Source organism: Aquarana catesbeiana, linkage group LG04 (genome assembly GCF_042186555.1).
Source record: "Aquarana catesbeiana isolate 2022-GZ linkage group LG04, ASM4218655v1, whole genome shotgun sequence".
Lineage (NCBI taxonomy): Eukaryota > Metazoa > Chordata > Amphibia > Anura > Ranidae > Aquarana > Aquarana catesbeiana.
Genome location: NC_133327.1, coordinates 61,051,219 through 61,069,318, shown reverse-complemented (window position 1 = coordinate 61,069,318; position 18,100 = coordinate 61,051,219).

The following is an 18,100-nucleotide window of genomic DNA, read 5'->3' as shown; positions in this document are numbered from 1 at the left end:
TTTAATATTTATGTAATAGTGGGTTACACTGAGTTTTCATTACTCCATTTATCAAGACAAATCACTTATAAGTCACTTTACTTTTCGATCACTATAACTATATAGCGCAGCTTTCTTTTTTTTATGTTATATTTAGTGCGTGTGTCTCACATTATAGTTGCAGCTGTCTTTTTTTCAATTGATTTATTAGGATAGCGCAGTAAAATTACTTTTTCCAATACTACAGGAGATGATCAGAGACTGTGGACATAGTACAAGCAGTCCTAGCAGTGACCAGTGTTCTTCCAGTGTGGAAAAACATTGATCACTGTGCTATGTGTAAACAGTATCCTCCCCAGTCTAATTCCAGCAAAGATAACATAAGGACTCTGGTGCAAATGGCTCTAAAGAAACAGCTGAAGTTTATTACTAACAGCATGTCACATACTCATATCTAATGCCGGCTGCAGCGTCTTCCAGAAGTTTAAGCATCATCATCATCAGTGTGTTGACTGTCCTGTGTGCAGTTTAAATAAAAACAAAGATAAGAAGTGTGAGAAGACGGAGGGGAAGTCATCCCATGTTCAGTGTGTTCAGTGCCTAATCTGCACACAGGACGGGAGAACACGCTGATGATGACTTCTGAAGCCAGCATTACATGTGACATGTTAGTGATGATTATCAGCTGTTTCTATAGCGCTAGTTGTGTAGAGTCCTGTGTGGGCACTGAGTGATCTGTTGGATGTAAATGTGATCATACCTTCTCCATACTCTGGTATGTTGGATCCTCTCCATCCAGCCCTGCTTTAGCCACTAGCTTTTTCTAATAAAATGTGGGGGGGCTGGATAAGGAGAGAGTTACAGAGGAAAGCTGATGTGCTAAAGAAGTGGTGGGAGGCGGAGCAATTTATCAGCAGCCACTCCCTCCCACTCAGATGAGCAGCGCTATTGGTTTGTTACACAGGTGTGTGCCTCCCCCTCCACCATCTGAAAGCCGTGGGAGGGAGAGCCATGCAGGGCACTGCTCTGCAATTGCTACCGCCCGCTGAACCCCTTACTGTCTGGGCCCCCCGTTTCCCCAGGCCCCCTACAGGAGGACCGGTGGTCCCCCCCCTATCAGCGGCCCTGCCCACTGGATAAAAGATTGAAAACTTGCCTAGGATGTAACTTTTCACAGTGGGCTCTGCTTATGGTGCTTCCCAGTCCCTTCTGTCCTGTGTTAGTTATTTGCAGAGTACCCTGCAGGTCCAAAGGTGTGACCTAGACTCTTGGTAACACCTTTCTCAGAGTAGGAAAATGGATGGGATAAAGATATCATGGTGTATAACCTTCATGCACCAAGGCCCGTGTGTGTTCATAACAGAGAGCCTCCACATAAAGGGCAGTGGCACAGCCTCAGGTGTTCCCCGTCTCTGAAACCTTATAATATGAACACTGTGTGGCTTAGAATGGTAACATTTAAATAATTATTTTCTATTCTATTGTACTACTTCCAAAGAGCTGAGATAGAGGTTCAATTGGGCTTTAATTTCAGCACTAAAATTTCTTAACGGTTAAGTTCACTTTTTGGTAAAAAATAATAAATGCACATTTTTTTTGCAGGTAAAAAAATGTGCATTTATTTATTTTGGAGCCTGTAAAGCATTGCACCAGCAATCAGGAGATCGCTGGTGCCATGCAGATCTGCTAGTGTAACTGCTTGCATGTACATCCCGTACAAGCAAGCATATACAATCTGACAGGAAACATGAATGAACTACCAAGGTGCTCCACAGCGCCGTGGTAGTTCATTGAAAACTACAAGCCGACAGCTGCAAAGGCTGCTGGACCTTGTAGTTTTCAATGCACATAGCCTCGTCAATCAGCTGTCACAGCGGAGATCAGGGAGGTGCGAGGCCCGGCCCCTGACGCCCATTTTCTGCCCATATATGAGGGTTCTTCAAAACTTTTCCACACTTTTGACTCTATTATATGTGTATAAAAGTGCGGAAACTTTCTGAAGACCCCTGAATATGGGTGTAACATGTGGTGCTCTTGGCTGTATGAGTTCTGGCCAAATGCTTTACATTGCAAAAAGGGTTTAGGGGAATGGGTCATTACTGCAATGTATAAAAGTGCAGAAACTTTCTGAAGACCCCTGAATATGGGTGTAACATGTAACGAAAGATGATTATCCTTTAAATATTCTGGCTGGAGCCAGACTGACACAATGTTATGCCATCTGCAATCCTGTTGTAAGAGAGGTGGATGAGATGGGCAATCTCTCCAATAGGGACCAACAAAGAAAAATTAAAGAAAAAATCTTCCCAAAACAATTTTCTACCCTCTCCAAATAAAAAAATGGCTGTTTTTTGTTTTTTTACTTTTAGGTTTAGGACCCCATTCAGGTTTTTACTGTTGTGCTACTTGTTAGTCATGTGAACATGAAAAGAAGTGTGGGGAATCCCTCCAGTAAAGACACGGAAACATTAAAAGAATTGCAGTATAGATGGGTTAATTAAAGCCTTCCATATCCAAGATCACTTTTTTTATGAAGCAAAAACATTATTTCATGGCCTCTATTGATTTTCTGTTTGCCAAACAGGTCTTCAGAAGGACATCAATCAGTGGGATCATCTCATTGATGGTGAAGGAGAATTTCTCATCCCAGGAACCAACCTTGATCTACTTCCAGCACAGAATGAGAACTTGAAATGACCTACAGTGATAACAAGTGACCCGCAGCCTATTACCTCCTCCCTACCGTGGGAGCATTCTACTCTGTGCTGGCAGAGAGAGCTGTGCCTCGTCCATGGGACGCCCTGACACCCAATACTAGTGACTAACTACTTATTGTGCAGGAATGAGAGACTTTCTATAGTCTGTGATTTAGTGTTATGAAGGACATTTGCATTTTAACTTTTGTACATGATGGGCTTAGGATGGCTGTGGTGTAAGTGTTGGACTCCTTTCGTCGTGTAATATGCCTTTCAGCAACATCACAGGCCAACAAGCACCATGCCCTGTGCTGGCACTATATGCTGCTTTGCCTTACCAGTGTGAACTATACCACCTAAAATAATTCTATGGTGCTTTTCATTAGATGTGAGCGGTTTTCCACACACCAGTGTTAAATGATACATAGACAATGTCCTCCTCCTCTCCCTTCAGCCTTCCTTAGCATTGTAAAAGTAAAAATGACCAGAACTCAGATGAAGAAATAGTTGGACACTGTCCTTGGAGCTCTCAGGTATTCGTGGCAACAGAAACTCAATTGGCATTATGTTCAATTCAGCCCACGTGTTTTGGCTGTATGAGTTCTGGCCAAATGCTTTACATTGCAAAAAGGGTTTAGGGGAATGGGTCATTACTGCAATTTTATACAGGACAAAACCCTTCTGTCCTTTTGCAGCCAAAAACAGCACAATCCTAACTATTACTTAGATCAGCAGTTGCTGTTGTGCTGCACACATGATCAGCTATGACACCAGCTGTTTAAGGGCTTGAAAATGTAGTTAAGAGCCGACATTGGCATCTGTGAGAGTTATCACCGGAGGCATGCCTTAAATGTAGCATACACTGCACATGCGCTAGTAGGACGTATGTAAATGAAAGCACTGCCGAAAACAACATTTGCATGTTTAGGGATTTAAAGCGGGGCTCCACCCAAAAAGGGAAGCTCTGTTTGTCTGCCTCCTCCCCACCGGTGCCACATTTGGCACCTTCTTGCAGGGAGAATGTACTTGGTTTTGACAGGTACCCGCTCCCACTTCCGGCTCAGTTCACCGTGGCCAAATGAGTCGGAAGTTTGGCCCCCTACCTCCCTCCCCCTGCAGCTGGCCCATTCACAGAGCGCAGTGCAGTTAGCGCACATGCAGTAGGAAACTGACCGTGAAAAGTTAAACCGATGTATTTAGTTCCGTGTTAAAGCTTTACTAATCTTAAAAACAAAGTAATATATTGCAAGACCCCTTTCACACTGGGGCGTTGGGGCCGTCGGCGGTAAAGTGCCGCTTTACTGTAGTTTTTGCGGGGGTTTTCGGCTGCTAGCAGGGTGGTTTTAACCACCCTAGCGGCCGAAAAAGGGTTAAAACCACCCACAAAGTGCCGCTGCAGCGGTGCTTTGCCGACGATTCTGCAGCGGTGCCCATTCAGTTCAACGGGCAGGAGCGGTGTTACACCACTCCTTCACCGCTCCAAAGATGCTGCTTGCAGGACTTTTTTTTAGCGTCCTGCCAGCGCACCGCTCCAGTGTGAAAGCACTCGGGGCTTTCACACTGGAGACACAGGAGAGGCACTTTACAGGTGCGATGCAGACAACAATACTACAAGCTTGAAAACAAAGACTTGCTGCTTGTTTACATATTTTTTATATAAGAATACAGTGAAGATGTGAACAGATGTGGATCAATTTGTCTCAGTGCCATACTTCTGTAAATGGATTAGGTGACTAATGGTTTGTTGTAGAGCATGCAAAAGGATTTTGAAAACATATGAGAATAAAATCAAAGTGTTTGCACATAGTCTTTAGTTCTTTTAGTGTTCTACTGACTGCATATGCAAGTGGCCACCTTATCTCAAAGTGGGAGCCCAGTTAAACACTCCATCTCCTCTGGCTTCCATAATGCAAAACATGTTCCCCTCTATAGTTCAGCAAGGGGAATGCACTATGATATGGGATTCAGAGAGATGTCAGAGCTTTGACCTGGAGCTGAAGTTTGGGTACCTTTATTTTACCAGGTTTGATGGATCCCAATCTATCAGAAGGCTTAAAAGTACACTTTTCTACTAAAGACCCTATATAGGCACCTCCATATCCTCTTCGTATTTAGTGTGCCCTCCACACAGACCTTAAATACAGTCCAAACCCAGTTCCCAATTTCCGCCCTCGGCTGAGACAGGGAGTGTTTGTGTAAATTTTTTGGCTGGGCATCAGTGCTGCAGTATGCTGGCACAATATCAGGTTCACTAAGAATGAATGGGAGAATCATCTTGGCTCTCCCATTTATCTCTTTTGAAACTCATTGTCCAGCCTGCGTACTGCAGCACAGGAGCCTGCCCAGAAATAGATGTCCACACTACCCGGACTGGCAAAGGGCAGGGCAGTGACAGTGAGCCCATGCTACATTTGTTTTGGGGGCATACAGCATAGGAGGAGGTATGGAAACCTATAAAACGGTTATAAGTGAAAAGAACAATGGTTATCTGCAAGCACACTAGAACCTGGCCTTTTATTGGTAGGGTACGTTTTTTGTAACTCTATGCTATTACAAAGATGGCAGGGTTTGTCATTTTTACTGAAAAGCCCTGGAAGAATACATCAGTTATTTTATGATAAGGTGAAGTCATTGTGGACCTGTAAGACATTAGCAGAGCTGAATTTTTGTCTGATCTGCTCTCTCCTGCAGTGTTAATATAGTTCTGTCACCAACTACCTAATATAATACCAGAACACAGGAAATTAATTTATATACATTATGGCTTGTGAAGATGAAACAATGTAGTGTGGATGTTATTATGTGAATTAGATTAAACTTTTAAAAAATGTATTTCTGATTCTTAAATCCAACAACTCGGGTCCCTGTGACATGCTATTTGTTCACTTTAACTGGGTCTTGCATTCCCATACAAGTCAGTGGGAAAGAAAATCCCACTTAATGCCAGTCAAATAAAATTTTGAACAATCTCAAAAGTGTCTTAAACTGATGTCATTGACATTGGCCCTCATAGTATAATTTAGCTCCATTCCTGAAGGTTGTTACTATTGTTTATTAGATTTTGTGCTTCTCTGCACTTGTTGCTGACCCCAAACATTGTGTACACTGCTGATCCTGAAAGCTGAGAACTGTAGTTTGTTTTTACTGTGTCATCTGCTATTCCCAAATGGCACAATAAAGTGTGGCTGTGCTTAGTCTGGGCATATATCAATGCTGCCATTTACCTGCAGCAAGTATCAGTGTGCAAATAGAACGAAACCATATACAGGCAGTCCCCTAGTTACAAAACATCTGATTTACATACGGCTCCTACTTGCAAACAGGGGGAAATAACAGGAAGTGAGAGGAAATCTACCCCTAGGAAGGGAAATTTACTGTAATGCCCCGTACACACGGTCTGACTTTCCGACGGGAAATGTTGGATGAGAGCTTGTTGTCGGAAAGTCCGACCGTGTGTATGCTCCATTAAACATATGCTGGAATTTCTGCACACAAATGTTTGAGAGCAGGTTCTCAAATTTTCCGACTTCACTTTGTTGTCGGAAATTCCGAGCGTGTGTATACAAGTCCGTCGCACAAAAGTTCAGGCATGCTCGGAATCAAGCAGAAGGAGCCGCACTGGCTATTGAACTTCCTTTTTTTACGGCTTGTCGTACGTCATCGCGTTCCCACGTTCGGAATTTCCGACAACATTTGTGTTACCGTGTCTATGCAAGACAAGTTTGAGCCAACATCCTTCAGAAAAAAATCCACTGTTTTGTTGTCGGAAAGTCTGATCGTGTGTACGCGGCATTAGAGTTATCATGAAGCTTCTCCATTGAAGCATTATTACCAATCCCTGCTTCCACGACAACCCAAAGTTTCAAAATCCAATTGTCACAGGGACAGAAAGTGAGGGGAAATCTTCTGAACAGGGGCACAGATGTTACAGGGGTGTTAACCCTTCCCTATGCTATCCAAAAAATTCAACTTAACTGCTTGCCGACCAGCGCACGACGATGTACGTCGGTACAATGGCACAGCTGGACAAATGGGCGTACCTGTATGTCCCCTTTAAGGCGTGGCTTAGTGGGCGCGCACGCCGCGTACTCCGTGAGGATGCCCGATGTCCGTTGGGGGCCCACGATCGTGACACGAAGCGGCAGAACGGGGAGATGACTATGTAAACAAGGCATTTCCCTGTTCTGCCTAGCAACATGACAGAGATCTACTGCTCCCAGTCATCGGGAGCAGTGATCTCTGTCATGTTGTAGTGAGCCCATCCCCCCACAGTTAGAATCACTCCCTAGGACACACTTAACCCCTTGATCGCCCCCTAGTGTTTAACCCCTTCCCTGCCAGTGCCATTTACACAGTAATCAGTGCATTTTTATAGCACTGATCGCTGTATAAATGTCACCGGTCCCAAAATAGTGTCAATAGTGTCCGATGTGTCTGTCGCAGTCACAATAAAAATGTCAGATTGCCGCCATTACTATTTTAAAAAAAATTAATAATAACATTTCCATAACTTTTGCGCAAACCAATCAATATACGCTTATTGCGATTTTTTTTTTGTAACAAAAATATGTAGAAGAATACATATCGGCCTAAACTGAGAAAGAAATTTAGTTTTTTTTATATATTTTTTGGGGATATTTATTATAGCAAAAAGTAAAAAATATTGCTTTTTTTTTCAAAATTGTCGCTCTTTTTTTGTTTATAGCGCAAAAAATAAAAACCGCAGAGGTGATCAAATACCACCACCTAACTCTGATGTAAGACCTGCAGTGATACTTAAATGGAATTCCAGACTCTAACCAAGCCTAAAGTGGCTACCACCCACCTTCTATCTTCTGTGTACCCTTTAGAACAGGGGTCTCCAAACTTTCTAAACAAAGGTCCGGGGGGGGGGATATTAGTCTTCTCACTGACATCATTGATGGTGCAATAATAATGCCCCATCAATGATGTCAGTGAGAAGACTAATAACCCATCTTTGCTGTTATTGGAGGAATTGTTCCTCATTATTGGTGTCAGTGGAGGAATAGTTTCTCATCAGTTGTGTCAGCAGAAGGAATAGTGCCTCATATCAGTGGAAAAAATTGTGTCCCAAGGGCCGGATAAAGGCAAGCAAAGGGCCGCAGTTTGGAGACCCCTGCTTTAAAAGGAAGATGCTTATATTTACCTATTCTCAAGGTGCTCTGGTCCGGGCATGTGATCCCCCCTAGCTTCAGGGGAGAGGAGAAACAACTGACATTGGATGCCCCAGTAAGTTAGTGATTGATGTCACCACCCAGGCATTTCTGGCTTTGTCAAACATCTCTCCTCTCCCCTGAAGCCGGCCGCTGAGATCACATGGCTGGACCGAAGCGCCCTGGAAAAGGTATGTATAAGCATCTTCATTCTACAGCGTAGTTAGAAAAGGAAATATGTGGATGGGAGCAGTTTTAGGCTTAAAGCCTCGTACACACGATCGAATTTTCGGCAGGGAATTGTGTGATGACAGACCGTTGGCCTAAAAAACGACCGTTAGTAGGCTCTATCAGACAATTGTTGTCCAACTTTCCGCCAACAAATGTTGAATAGCAGGCTAGTAAATTTTCGGCGGACGGTCTGTTGTCAGATTTTCGTATCTTCTGTACACAAGTCCGTCACACAAACGTCCAAAGTACAAACAAGCATGCTCGGAATCAATGCTCACCAAACATGACATTAGCAGAAGGTGCCCAAAGGGTGCCACTCAAGAGCTGAAATTCCACGTAGTAAGTCACTACGTTTGTATTTGTTGGCCGACAATTGTGTGCCGCTAGTATGCAAGACAAAAACCAGGCACACGCCCTTCGGACAAAAGTACGACGCTCTGTTGGCCAATAATCCGATCGTGTGTACCAGGCTTAAAGTGGATGTAAACCCATGTCATCCTTTCTAAACTACTGTCATAGGGGTTATCTATAAGGATATACATGCCTCCTGCATGTATCTTTACCTGTCAAATGTCTCCCCTCTGTCTGTTATGAGACCCGAAAAACTGCAGATTCTGTGGGTGGGTCTGTTGTCTGGAGCTCGGTGGGTGGAGTCATGATGTCAGTAGACTCCCCGCCCACCTCTACACTCCCCTTGTCAACATGCATTTTCTCCTGTGTATTTCTTACACTGAACTTCTGCTATGATCTCTAACATCCAGTGAAAAGACAGGAAAGTAACCACATGACTTCAGCATGTCAAATCATGCTGAGGTGTGGAACAGCCAATCCTTGCAGAGCTGCTGAAGAAAGGAGTGGGGGAGGGAATTAAAAAAATACTGCATGTGTCTTAGGCTGTCACTCACAGCAAGGGGGAGTATTTGACAAAGTTTTTCTCACTTTGTCAAGATTTTTCTCACTGAACAATAAAAGAGGATTGCTCAGAGATGAATCAACTATGTGTGGCAAGACTGGGCTCAAATGATAGGAAATCTTATACTCTACAGTATGATATAAAAAAATAAATAAATTCGGGTTTACATCCACTTTAAGTTAGAGCCTGAAATTCCACTTTATTTTTATCCTCTTTTATGGAAACCTGTAATGAGAGAATTATGAAAGCTGACATTGCTTATAGCAAGCCTGAATGTTCTCTAGTCTCAACGCTCTGAGCCACTGGTCAGAACAAGCACACATCATGTGAGGGCTGAACTGATCTTTATGCTTGTTCTGGAGTAGTGACAAGATGTAGAAGAAATTGGGTCAATAGCCATGTAAGTAGCCTTGTTAGGAGGAGGTCAGCAATGACATCCCTTGTATTTTTTGAAAGGTAACAATAGGATCAGTTTAATTTGATTCTATGGAAAAGGTAATTTATGGTGTCAAACTATATGAGCCAATTAAAAAAGAGATCACTTTATTTGTACATTATTTAGTTCCTGATAGGGCATTTGCCACTTTTCCTGGGTGCCTTAAAACACTTGCAGTGCTGTCAGACAGGGCGCCAATGCTTGCCCGACACAAGGCGCTAGCAAGAAGACAGCTTTTTTTTCACTTCAAAAACACTTTTTTCATGTTGATTTATCAGGCCACCGCTGCTTTCTGGGATGTCTATGTCACACACCTCAGTAGGTAATGTATGGGATTCACATGTTTTTGTGAATCATACTTACCTAGCTCGATGCAGCATCAGCCCCCCACCGATAGCTCAGTTCTCACAACTTCGTGAGCAGAGAGTCGGTGACTGTAAATCACTGGCCCTCTGCTCTGCCCTCTGCTGGAGCATCGGGCTGTGGAGGGGGTTGGAACAGCCGGCTCAGGCTCTCAATGATTCGCTCAGAGGCTGAGCCAGGTGCTGGTCCAGGCATGTGGCCGAATCCTGACCATATGATTGAGATCCTTACTGAGCCTGGTCTGGCTCTGTGACAACAGCCTGCTGTCTGCCGAAAAACGGGTCACAGGAGTGCAAAACTAACTACACTCCTGTGATCCACAGGAGAAGTACAGCCAAACAAATTGGTCGAGTCACCAAAACAGCCCCTTTAAAGGGGAGTGTTTCCCTATTCTTATGCTCACTCCAGGAGCCTTAACAATATGCTCTGTGGGATGTAACATGTAAACTAGGTACAACTCACTAAAAGAAGAAGAAAGGAAGGCAAGAGTAAAGTGGAGAGGACAGAACAATCAAACCAGTCCACAAGTGTAACATGAATTTTACTTTTTCATTTATCAGCATAGCATGATTAGCAGGTCAGCCATTTTAATGCCTCTGCATCGTTAAGAGTAAGTTCCTGTATTTTATGTGGACACCGATAGTTTCTATAGCCTATTGTTTAGGGCTCATTCACAGTGTTTAACCACTTGACAACTGGGCACTTAAACCCCCTTCCTAACCAGACCAATTTTCAGCTTTTGGTGCTCTCACATTTTGAATGACAATTACTCAGCCATGCAACACTGTATCTATATGAAATTTTTGTCCTTTTTTTCACACAAATGGAGCTTTCTTTTGGTGGTATTTAATCACCGCTGGGTTCTTTATTTTTTGCGCCGTAAAAGAAAAAAGACCGAAAAATCTGTAAAAAAAATGCATTTTTCTTCATTTCTGTTATAATATTTTGCAAATTAGTAATTTTTCTTCATATATTTTGGCCAAAATTTATACCGCTACATATCTTTGGTAAAATTAACCCAAATCGGTGGATATTATTTGGTCTTTGTGAAAGTTATAGAGTCCAAAAGCTATGGTGCGAATATCTGAAAATTGATCACACCTGAAGTACTGACGGCCTATCTAATTTCTTGAGACCCTAACATTCCAGAAAAGTACAAATACCCCCCAAATGATACCTTTTTGGAAAGAAGACATTCCAAGGTATTTAGAAAGATGCATGGTGAGATTTTTGAAGTTGTCATTTTTTCCCACAATTCTTTGCAAAATCAAGGTTTTTTTTTTTACTTTTTTTTTTTCCCACAAAATTGTCATATTAGCAGGTTATTTCTCACACACCACATATGCATACCACAAATTACACCCCAAAACACATTCTGCTATTACTCCAGAGTACGGCGATACCACATGTGTGAGACTTTTACACAGCGTGGCCACATACAGAGGCCCAACATGCAGGGGAGCACCTTCAGGCGTTCTGTAGCTCCCAGGCCAATTCTGACATTTCTCTCCTACATGTAAAAATCATCATTTATTTGCTAGAAAATTACATAGAACCCCAAAACATTATATATGTTTTTTTAGCAAAGACCCTAGAGAATACAATGGCGGTCATTGCAACTTTTTATCTCGCACGGTATTTGCGCAGCAATTTTTTTAACGCGTTTTTTTTGGGAAAAAAACTGTTTTGTGCTTTACAAAAACCAAAACAGTAAAGTTAGCCTAATGTTTTTGCATAATGTGAAAGATGAAGTTACGCCGAGTAAATAGATACCCAACATGTCACCTTTCAAAATTGCACGCGCTTGTGGAATGGCGCCAAACTTTGCTACTCAAAAATCCCCATAGGCGACGCTTTAAAATTTTTTACTGGTTACATGTTTTGAGTTACAGAGGAGGTCTAGGGCCAAAATTATTACTCTCGCTCTACCGATCGCAGCGATACCTCACATGTGTGGTTTGAACACGGTTTTCATATGTGGGCGGGACTTACGTATGCGTTCGCTTCTGCATGCGAGCACGCAGGGACAGGGGTACTTTAAAATTTTTTTATTTTTTTTATTGTTCATTTTACTTTATTTATTTTAGTTTGATGCTTTTTTCCAAAAAAAAAAAAAATTTTTGACCACTTTTATTCCTATTACAAGGAATATAAACATCCTTGTAATAGGAATATGGCATGACAGGTCCTCTTTACAGTGAGATATGGGGTCAATAAGACCCCACATCTCACCTCTAGGCTGGGAAGCCTGAAATAAAAAAAAAAAAAAAAAAAAACGATCCTGGCTTCGATCGTAGCGGTGAGTCGGTAGAAGCGCGGGAGGGGGGGACATCCCCTCTCGCCTCCCGTAAGAACGATCAAGCAGTGGAACAGCTGCTATGATCGTTCTCATGGTGTAGGGAATCGCCGGCTGAAAAAGCCGATATCTGAATGATGCCTGTAGCTGCAACCATCATTCAGATATCTCCGCACAAAGTCAAGGACGTTGTATGACGGCCGGTGGGCGGGAAGTGGTTAAAACGCATTTTTTTTTTAACACAAAGTTGTCCATTTATACAATATTTCTACCACATAACATGTACATACCAAAAATGACACCCCAAAATAGATTCCCCTGCTCCTCCTGAGTATGGCGATACCACATGTGTGAGACTTCCACAGCCTGGCCACATACAGAGGCCGAGTACAGCTGAGCATGGCTCGGTATGGCGGGGTATTGCGGAGTATGGCGGGGTATGGCGGGGTATTGCGGAGTATGGCGGAGTATGGCGGGGTATTGCGGAGTATGGCGGGGTATTGCGGAGCATGGCGGGGTATTGCGGAGCATGGCGGGGTATTGCAGAGCATGGCAGAGTATGGCGGAGTATGGCGGGGTATTGCGGAGTATGGCGGGGTATTGCAGGGTATGGCAGAGTATGGCAGAGTATGGCGGGGTATGGCGGGGTATTGCGGAGTATGGCGGGGTATTGCGGAGTATTGCGGAGTATGGCGGGGTATGGGGGGGCATGGCAGAGTATGGCGGGGGCATGGCAGGGTATGGCGGGGGCATTGCAGAGTATTGCGGGGGAATTGCAGAGTATTGCACAGCATTGCAGAGTATTGCACAGCATTGCAGAGTATTGTGGGGGCATTGCAGAGTATGGCGGGGGCATTGCAGAGTACTGCACAGCATTGCAGAGTATTGTGGGGGTATTGCAGAGTATTGTGGGGGTATTGCAGAGTATTGTGGGGGTATTGCAGAGTACTGCACAGCATTGCAGAGTATTGTGGGGGTATTGCACAGCATTGCAGAGTATTGTGGGGGTGTTGCAGAGTATTGTGGGGGTGTTGCAGAGTATTGCACAGCATTGCAGAGTATTGTGGGGGTGTTGCAGAGTATTGCTCAGCATTGCAGTGTAGTGGGGATGGCTGAGCATGGATGGATGGATGCCTGGATGTCTCTGTGCAGCGCTGTGGGCACTACACATACAGCCCACAGCGCTGCAGACATCCATCCATCCCCCTCCCCGCTCACTGTGTACCGATCGGTACACAGGCGGGGAGGAGAGGGGGAGGAGAGGAACCGGCGTCATCAGATGACGCCGGTCTGTTTACATGTGATCGCGCCGTCATTTGACGGCGCGATCACATGGTAAACGGCCGCGATCAGCGGCCATTTACCGGGATCCGTGATGCGCCGGGTCCGGTCACGGATGTGTTCGGGAGCGCGCCCCAGGGGGCACGCGAGAGGGGAATTCTGGGAGGACGTCATAGTACGCCCTCCCAGAGTTATCCAACCGCCCTGCAGCCGTCATTCGGCTATGGGCCGGTTGGTAAGTGGTTAATTGCAGTGCATGGCACCATTTATACCACAGGGTGGTATAAATGTGTGCCACTCAATGCACTGTATTGAAAAAAATTGTGCATGTTTGATTTTTCCTGCGTTGCAGTGTGCTGAAACTGGCTACCTCAAAGTGAACCCTCATTTTTTTTTTTTTTTAAAGCAGGACTATATTCACATTGAATTCAGCCGTCCCTCGATACTCACCACCGGCCGCTGACATCTTCAGTCAGCCAGCTTCCAGGTCTCAATCGCTGGCTGCTGTCATTGTCCAGGCTGAGATGACATTACTTTCGTGCTTGTGGGAGTTCCATAAGATTAGGCATTGCCGAATTTGTGCAGTGAGCTGGGCTTGCTCATCTTGCTGTACGGGGCAGGACAGTGGTGTAGTGGGTAGCACTCTCACCTAGCAGTAAAAAGGGCTGCTGGTTCGAATCCCAACCACGACACTACCTGCCTGGAGTTTGCATGTTCTCCCTGTGCCTGCGTGGGTTTCCTCCGGGTGCTCCGGTTTTCTCCCACACTCCAAAGACATGCTGGTAGGTTAATTGGCTTCTGTCCAAAATTGGCCCTAGTGTATGAATGTGGGTTGGGGACCGTGGATTGTGAGCTCCTTGAGGGTAGGGACCAATTTGAGTATGCGATGTATGGGTACCTTAAATAAATAATAATATAATAGATGAGCATCTTAATGAGATGCAATGTACAGGGATAGGGATAATTGTAGACATGCACACTCAGTCAGGATGGACTGGTGTCTTTATTCTTACTAACTTTGTAACTATGTAGCATGTCTCTTCTGCATTAAAAATCCGTGTTCCTGCAAAGCAAGGACCCCCCTGCTATGCCTTACACTAGTAAAACACCAGCTAGGCACACAGTTAACCCTTTGATTGCCCCTGATGTTATCCTCTTCCCAGCCAGTGTCATTAGTACAGTGACTGCATATTTTTAGCACTGTAATATTGTCAGTTAGTGTCCAATTTGTCTGCAGCCATATCACAGTCCCGATATAAGTCGCTGATCACACCATTACTAGTAAAAAAAAAAAAATTCCATAAATATATCCCACAGCTTGTAGACGCTATAACTTTTGCGCAAACCAACCAATATACACTTATTGGGATTTTACCAAAAATATGTAGCAGAATACATATTGGCCTAAATTGATGAAGAAATTTGATTTTTTTAATTGGATATGTTTTATAGAAGAAAGTAAAAAAAATAGAAGAAAATATTGGGGTTTTTTTCCTCAAACTTGTTGGTCTTAAAAAAACAAAAAAAAAACAAACCACAGAGGTGATCAAATAGCACCAAAAGAAAGCTCTATTTGTGAAAAAAAAAAGAAGTTACATTTTATTTAGGTACAGTGTCGCACAACTGCGCAATCGTCATTTAAAGTAGCACAGTGCTGTATCCCAAAAGATGGCCTGGTCATGAAGGGGGGTAAAAAGTGGTTAAAGGGTAAGGCTGTAAGCTTAGACACTTACCTCAGAGAGGACAGCAACAAGGAACGCAACATTGCAAGAGTGGAAAGGTGGATTTTCCTAATAGGTACAAAAGGTGATTTTTAAAGGACCAACAGAGTCAAATTTAGATCCCAGAGTCACTGTGGAGCAAACAGAGGCAGCCACATGGGAGACACCCTGCACAATAGTCTTGATCAAAAAAAAGCCAAAGATTCCTGGAACAAGATAGCAAGCACAGAGACCTGATCCCTCATGATACTAAGGGCCAAATGCTGGTCCAGACCCCAAAAAAACTAGGATGGTCTGGGAGAATTTATTCGGATTAAAGTCTCTCGCCTTGCACCAAATGAAGTATGCCATCCATGTGCAGTAATCAACTTTGCAGGAAGTAGACTTTCTAGCTTTTGGCATTGTGGGAACCATCCTGTCTCTCAGAACCTGGACTTGGACAGCCAATTTAGGCTAACAACCATGACGCAGGGTGGTAAATCAGTCATTGAGCCAAGATCTGGAAGATCCGAAAGCGCCCGAGTCTGCCAGGAGTCTCACCAAGTCAGAGTGCCAAATCTGGCTGGGACAGTCCAGAACTACACTATATTGTCAAAAGTATTGTGATGCCTGCCTTTACATGCACATGAACTTTAATGACATCCCAGTCAAGCTCCTCCACCCAAACTCGCTCATCCATGTCTTTATAGACCTTGCTTTGTGCACTGGTGCGCAATCATATTGGAACAGGAATGGGCCATCCCCAAACTGTTCCCACAAAGGAGCATGAAATTGGCCAAAATGTCTTGGAATGCTGCCCCTTAAGAGTTCCCTTTACTGGAACTAAGGGGCCAAGCCCAACCCCTAAAAAAACAACCCCACACCATAATACCCCCTCCACCAAATGATTTGGACCAGTGCAGAAAGCAAGGTCCATAAAGACATGGATGAGTGAGTTTTGGGTGGAGGAACTTGACTGGCATTCCTGACCTCAACCCGATAAAACACCGTTGGGATGAATTAGAGCGGAAGACTGTGAGCCAGGCCAACATCAGTGCCTGACCTCACTAATGCTCTTCGGGAAGAATGGTGAAACATTCCCATAGACACACTCCTAAACCTTGTGGACAGCCTTCCCAGAACACTTGAAGCTGTTATAGCTGCAAAGGGTGGGCCAACTCAATACTGAACCCTAAGGACTAAGACTGGGATGGCATTAAAGTTCATGTGCATGTAAAGGCAGACATCCCAATACTTTTGACAATATAGTGCATGAGGATCACAGTAATGCCTTCCATCTTGATCCTGTGAAGCAGATGAGGAAGGAATTTCAGGGAAGGAAAGGCATAGATCAGGGTGAAATCATGCCACAGAACCACAACAGCATCCACTGCTTCTGCTAGGGGTTCCCTGTACCTGGAGAAAAACCTGTCTAGTTTGTTGTTGAATCTTTAGGCCAAGAGGTCCACTTTCAGCATCCCTCACTCATTATATATATGGCAATGCGTTGAACAACTTCTGGACAGAAGAGTGATTCAAGTCTAGGACTGTAAAGTTCGAAGTTTCTCCTGGCAAAGGAAACCTCTGACTTCAGCTGTGTCAATGACTAGACCCAGATATTCCAAGCAATTAGTCAATTTCAATGCTGATTAGTAAAGATTCGGCACCCAACTGAACCTCTGAAAGGTCTGGATTGTAAAGGCTACTTTATCTGCCAGAACCTACTCCTTCAGCAGGAGGTTGTCTAAATATCCCACAATGGTGATACCCTGAGAATGTAATAAGGCTGTTCCACAAGGGCCAGCACCTTGGAGAATATCCAAGTACAGAAGATATCTGAAGGGGCTGATTTACTAAAGACATATAGGCTGTTCACTTTTCAAGGGAAGTTGCACTGTCCAGGGGAATTTTTTCCAGTGGGAATTTTACTTTGCAAAGAATACCCAATGTGGAAGGAAAATAGGAATACAGCTGAGCTTCACTTAATTCATATGTTTTTATCAAAATCCTCATCAAATGGGTACAACACTGAAAGCTGCTTGAGAGGTACACATGGCAGGATCTTTCCAGTCTCTAAACAAAGACTGCAAAGAACAAATGCACCAGAAAGGTCTTGGTGGGTTTATGGCCCCTAAATTAAAAAAACAAACAAATATTAAACTGAGCTAATAAAATTCTATGACATCCAAAAAGCCCAAAACAATCTACAAAGGTCTGTGTACAAACACGGACCTGAAGACTGTCACTATGATTCCAGAAAATAAATTAAACTGACAAAGAGTCTTGCAGCTTCCACCTCACCATCTGGTAGAGTAACAGCTGATAAAAACAGGAAGTGCATAGACCTAGCAACGTGAAACCTTTTATTTATCAAATAGCAAACATATACTATTGTTCTCACATGTGAGAAGGTTGTAGGGGTTGGAGGTTAGATTACCTATATACAGCAAGATGCAGGCTGGAGTGGACCTCAGTGTCGGTAGTGTAGTATAAAATCTTCCCCCATTAGGGATCCCTTGGCTGGGTAGACAGCGGCCCTGCGTCTGTCAGTTATGTCCCACGGATTAGGGATCTTATGCTACACACAGTTGCTCTCCCACAACTGCTAACGGCAACTTTCCAGGTAGATTTGCATAGAGACCTACAGTGGGCATAGAAAAGAATCACCCCCCCCTTAAAATAATCACATTTTGTTGCTTTGCAGCCTGAAATTAAGACAGACACAGTTTTTGTTTTAACTAGCTGTATTCACTCAGTGCAACTTATAACATCCAAGTGAAAGATATAACACCAACTTGTCAGGGAAAAAAAAAATCAAAAAACAGAATCACTGAGTTAGAAAAAGGATCACCCCCTTATGTCAGTATTCTGTTAAACCACCTTTTGCTTTAATTCCAGCCTTCAGTCTGTTGGGATATGTCTCTACTAATATTGCACATCTAGACTTTGCAATATTTGCCCACTCATCTTTGCAGAACTGCTCAAGTTCAGTTACATTTGATGTTGACTGTTTGTGGACTGCAGTCTTCAA